Raw genomic sequence first — 5,637 nt, forward strand, 5'->3', positions numbered from 1 at the left:
ATAGGATTTATAAGAGATTTATTTGCCCCTCTGGCAGGTTCCCTGCTCCCCTCTCCCCGCCTCCTTTGGGTTTTGTGGATGTAAGTTTTAGTCTTTCATTAAATGAACTCACGTCCTTGGGGCCGTATCTGTTTGCATTATTTTATTTGCAGTTTCTCTGGGCACCGCAGAATCCTTGCCGAACCTTTCAGTCTGCTCGAGTTTCTGTGTGACCATCTAAAGGTTGCTCCTGCCCTTTGTGTAAAGAATTTGAGAAAAAGAGTCTGTTCTGTTTACCCAGGCATCTGCCCATTTCCGTCACTTCCCCTTCGCCCACCCAAAATCGGCCAAGTTAGAAACCACAGAAAAACTTTAATTTCAAAAGGGAGAAATAATGTCAGAAATGGTTGCGAATCTCAGTGTAATAAAATGAGAGGTTGATAAAAATCACCAAACCAAAAAGGCCTTCACCTGAAAATTTCACAATTCCCTATTAATGAACTTTTGAGTCAGAGGGAGCTGCAAGGTAAAATTACAGAATCCAATTATAGAATTTCTGGGAAACAGTAAGAATGAAAATGCTCGAGAGAATTTATGGGATACAAGGAAAGCGTGCTCATAGCCTTAAATATTTCCACCCGTAAAAAACTAAATTAGTTCATTATCTTGCTCCAAAAGTTGGAACAGGAACAGAACAAACCGAAGTAAAGCAGAAAATGCAATAAAGATAAAAGAAAAAAATGTTCTAAAACAGAATAACACTGGAATTAGAAATAAATCAAAAAGCTGGTTAAGCCCTGGCTGGTGTGGCTCAGTGGACTGAGTGCCAGCCTGTGAACCAAAGGGTCACCGGTTCGATTCCCAGTCAGGGCACATGCCTGGGTTGCGGGTCAGGTCCCCAGTAGGGGGCGTGCCAGAAGCAACCACACATTGCTGTTTCTCTCCCTCTTTCCCTCTCCCTTCCCCTCTCTCTAAAAATAAATAAATAAAATATTTGTTAAAAAGAAAAAAAGCTGGTTAATGCCTAATCAAAGGAAAAGTGAGAAAATATAAAGACACAAAGTAAGAAATGATGACCAGGCGTTATGCTACATGCTCCCACACACGTTGTTGCGACTCTCCCAACAACGCCATGACGGCAGCTGCTGGTGTTATTATCGTTATCACATTTATCTGCACTGTACTAAGTGAGACAGCAAGACCCAAGCAGGGCGTAGGTCTCCCAGCTACAGAGATGGGTGGGGCTGGCACCGACACCCACACTTCTGGCAGATGCCCTGATATTATGATACCACCGTCTCCATCCTAATGATGCAGATGGCCTGGGTGTGGGGGAGAGTGGGGACCATTTTATCTGGGCCTGTCTGTCTCTTGACGAGATCGGCACGGCATTCCCCACTCTCTGGGTCCAGGACCCCTTTAATCTATGTATTTACAAAACAGAGGCTTCCCAAGTCCGCCCTGCCTCCTCCTCTCCTAGGACAGTGGTGAGCGACAAGCCGGCCCCAGAGGAGGGCATGGCCTCTTCTGAGCCTTCTCTTCACCTGATTGGCTGAGACAGAGAAGAGGAAACTTCGGTCCAGAGAAAACCAAAGGCACAGCTGCCCTGGGCTCTTTGGGGCCAGCCGCCCAACAAGACCATAGTAGGCCATTTCCGTCAACAGTATTGGAATCGGGGTCTCCATCTGGAAAATAAAACGGGGAACTACTTCCCACTAGGCCCCAAGTGAAACATAAAATGCAAACAACAAAAGTTCAAATCCTATAGAGGAAACTATAGTATAATCCTGGAGGGAGGATGAGTATATGTGTTCACAACTGAATAAGCAAACAACCCGAAAGGAAAACGGGCCAATGGGTAACCAGAAGAAAATGATAAAACCTTTGGCCCTGGCTGAGTGGCTCAGCCGGTTGGAGTGTTGCCCCGTGCACCGAAAGTCTGCAGGTTCGACCCCCAGTCAGGGCCCATACCTAGGTTGCAGGTTCAATCCCCAGTCAGGATATATACCGGAGGCAACCGATGGATGTTTCTCTCTCACATCGATGTCTGCCTCTCTTCCTCTCTCCCTTTCTCTTTCTGGAATCAATGAATGAATCTTCAGGTGAGGATTTAAAAAAATAATAATAAATAAAACCTTTGCCCAATGAATACAGGAAAAGCCACTCACCCTCATGAATAATCAGTGAATGCAAATTAAGTTAGCACCCAGTTTCGGCAGGGTTGGGAGAGGGGTTAGTGCGGGCTTGGGCCAAGGTGGCTGGATCGGCCTCCTCAGGCTGATGTCACCGGTTGACATAACAACCCGAGGGTGTAAAGCACCAAAATGTAGTCTCTCCCTGTTCTGGAGGCCAGAAGTCCAAGATCAAGATGAGTTCCAGCTGCCACACAGCTTCTGGGGCCCGGGAAGGAACCCTCCCTCCTCCACTGGAGTCTGTCGGCTCCAATCCTTGCCGGTCCATGGCTTGTGGGTTCATTACCCCAGTCTCTGCCCCCTGTACGTCTCTGCGTCTCTCTCTCACCTCATGAGGTCACCAGTCACGGGGGTTAGGGCCCTCCCTCATCCTGTGTGGCCTCATTTTCACTTGATTGATTCTGCAAAGACCCCACTTCCAAATAGGGAGAGAGGGTCAGGGTACTTGAACTTGGAGGGGACTAGAGGACCCAGGACAGCAACTCAGCCATCCCTTTCCATTTGAAGCACTCGTGCCCTTGTCCTTGATTGTCCTATAAGCGTGTGTCTCCCTGCCGGACCCTGGGCCACACGTCTGGAACGAGAGGCACAAGGAGGCCTGTTTCTAAGAGCACCCTCGCTTAGCTAATCAGTCGGACCCAAACCTCTGCGTCGCACCCCTCCTCTTCCTGCCGCGTCCCAAGCCTAATGCAGAGCAAGTCCTTTGGTGCCAATTTCAAGACCAACCCATCTTCCCACCCCCATGGGCAGACCCCCACCCCCTGGCCTGGGGCCCACACCTCTAGCCTGGTCCGTCAGGGAAGCTTTCTAACCTCTCTCTCTGTCCCCACATGTCTCCCCTGCTCCCTGTGCTCCCCCCAGCCCTGCAGAAGGGCTTTAAAACATCCAAACCAGATCACATCCTTTCCTAGCCCCAGCCCCTGCTTGGGCTTCTGGTATGGTTCACCTTCACCCACACTCCGGAGTCGTGGCAGAGGCTGTGTGGGGGTGTCTGGAGGGGCCAACTCAGACCCTGCTTGGCTCTGAGGATGCGGGGAGGGCCAGCCCCATGGGCAGCTGTTAGCTTTGTTGACCCCGATCAGTGAGGTGACAATCGCTGGCCTCTGCTTCCCCTGCGGACTGGTACCCGACGGCCTCTGAGGTCTGCAGTACCATAACTAGGACTCATCAGACCCGGCTCCAGTTACCATGGCAACGAGGTTGCTATGGGGACGCTGCACTTAAAGCCGATAGATGTCATCCTTGGGGTGGGCCAGGCCCCTCCTGCACATGTACCCGTGTGCCATTAGGGGCTTATCCCTGGGCGAGGGGGTGGGGGAGGTGGGCTGGGGGGCCTCCACTCTTATCCCCACGTCTGTCTGAGCCCAGTCCTCTGGTCTGTGAGCCAGCCTTGGCCATCCCGCCTTCAGAAGTTCATTAAAAAACCAGTCAATCGGATGACATTTGCGAGATTTTTGACCATCTCTGGCTGGCCCAGGGGACCGGCTCTGGTAGAAACATGCTAGACGCAGCGTGACCTCGAGGGCGGCTCGCTGGGCCTCTGCGTCCCTCTGCCCCTAAGGGGCGGGCAAGGAGGGGGGTTGGCAGACTCACTCCCAGGGCCGCTGGGACAGGGGCGGGGGCCTATCCCTTCGACACTGAGTCACTTCGACCTTTCATGAATCCCAGAGGGAAAAGGTCGTGGGTAGACCAACCCAACTTGAAGTTCTGGGTTCTTTTCCCCGATAATCCTTTCTTAAGCCTCTGGGCACCTGCCGCAGCCTCTCTGTCTAAGCAAACAGCACGGCTTTCAGCCCTGTGGGCCAGGAGGCTGGGGGGCTGGGGACCAGGCACTGACCACACACAACCAGCGGTGGTTGCCGAGGCCAGGCAGGCAGGCAGGTACATTGGGCCTCTCTGGCTGGAGTTTCATTGTCTCCCAGGCGACCCCTCAGCAAAAAACAAAAGCAGCAGGTCTCCCCTGGTTTGCCCTGCGCAGGGTACGCAGTTTTCAGATTTGGCCCCTCGGCCCCTGCTCATCCTCCCTCTCCCTCTCTCTCTCTCTCTCTCTCTCTCTCTCTCTCTCTCGGTGACGCAGACCTCCTTGCCAGGATTCAATTTGGGTGCGTCTGGAAATCTAGCAGCACGCTTCTCCCCAAGTCAGAGCGTCGCCGTGTGGCCAGGCCCGCCGCCTGCAGGCATCGGAAAATGTGTACGTGTCCCAGCACACACAGACCAGCATTAGGCGACACCGTCCCAGAGATTAACACTAATTTGGTACTTAAGTCCCACCAATATTTCCCTCTTATGTCAATAAAGCTCCATGCTTATCTCGGACACGGGCAACTGCTTAGTGTCGGTTCTCACGCTGCACTTGCAGTGGGAACCTGGCAGATGGGCCGGCTGCAGGCCTGCTGGCTGGGACAGCGTCCTTCCCTCCGTGTCCTGGGGCGGCAGCATCCTGTGTGTTTCCGAGGTCCCTTCATTCCTGACACGTGGCAGTTCCATTGTTGACAGGGAGGAGGAGAGCGTGGCCAGTGGCCTCAAATGGGTGCGTGGTAAGATGTGCAAAATAAAATGGTTTGGGCACTTGGATGGACTAAAAGAAAGAGTTTGGCCCTGGTCGGGTGGCTCAGTTGGTTGCAGCATCGTCTCACACACCAAAAAGTTGCGGGTTCGATCTTTGGTCAGGGCACATTCCTAGGCGGCAGGTTCCGTCCCTGGTCGGGGCACATATGGGACACCTGATCTCTCTCTCTCCCTCTCTCTCTCTCTCTCTCTCATCAATACATACGTCCTCGGGTGAGAATTTAAAAATAAAAATAAAAAGGTTGCACTAATTTCAGCCAGCACTGCCTGGAAGCAAATTTCTGGGGAAAGCAATGAAAACAACTAAGTAGGACCTGGGAGGTGAGGACTGAGGTTCCCATGGTGGGGTGGGCCCTGCTGGAGGAAGCAGGGAGGTCCCCGCAATGCCTCCAAGTATGAAGGAGCCTTCCAGTGGGGGGTATGTGGGGGGCCAGGGGAGCTGAAAGGCCAGCCAGTCCAAACTCTCAGCCCACCAACGCTAAGGACAGAGGGGTGCTGCGACCAGGCCCCTGCCTCCCGCACGCAGTGCCTCCTCAGCACTGTGCTGGGCATGCTCTGTGAACCGGGAAGGCATGAGACCTGGGCAGCCTTCTCAGCAGCCCAGACGTGGGGTCCAACCTGGTAAGGGGTGTGCCCAGGAGGGCGTTTCCGGATGTGTGAACATGTGAATCCCCAGCCTGAGCCCAGGCAGGTGCCCTCCCCGGGCGCGGGGGCCTCATCAGAGTCCCGGGGGTCTGAGTGGGACCACAGCAGGCGACAGCAAGCCGCTCTGGGCCTGTGTGTGACCTGAGACACATCGTCTCCTGCTGGGACTGGGCCTCATCCCCCACACCCCCCCACTGCTCTCCCAGGGCTTCAGCTTGCAGACGGCAGGCAGATGGTGGCATGTAGTGAGCCT

This window comes from Desmodus rotundus, chromosome 6 (assembly GCF_022682495.2).
Source record: "Desmodus rotundus isolate HL8 chromosome 6, HLdesRot8A.1, whole genome shotgun sequence".
In the NCBI taxonomy this organism is placed as follows: Eukaryota; Metazoa; Chordata; class Mammalia; order Chiroptera; family Phyllostomidae; genus Desmodus; species Desmodus rotundus.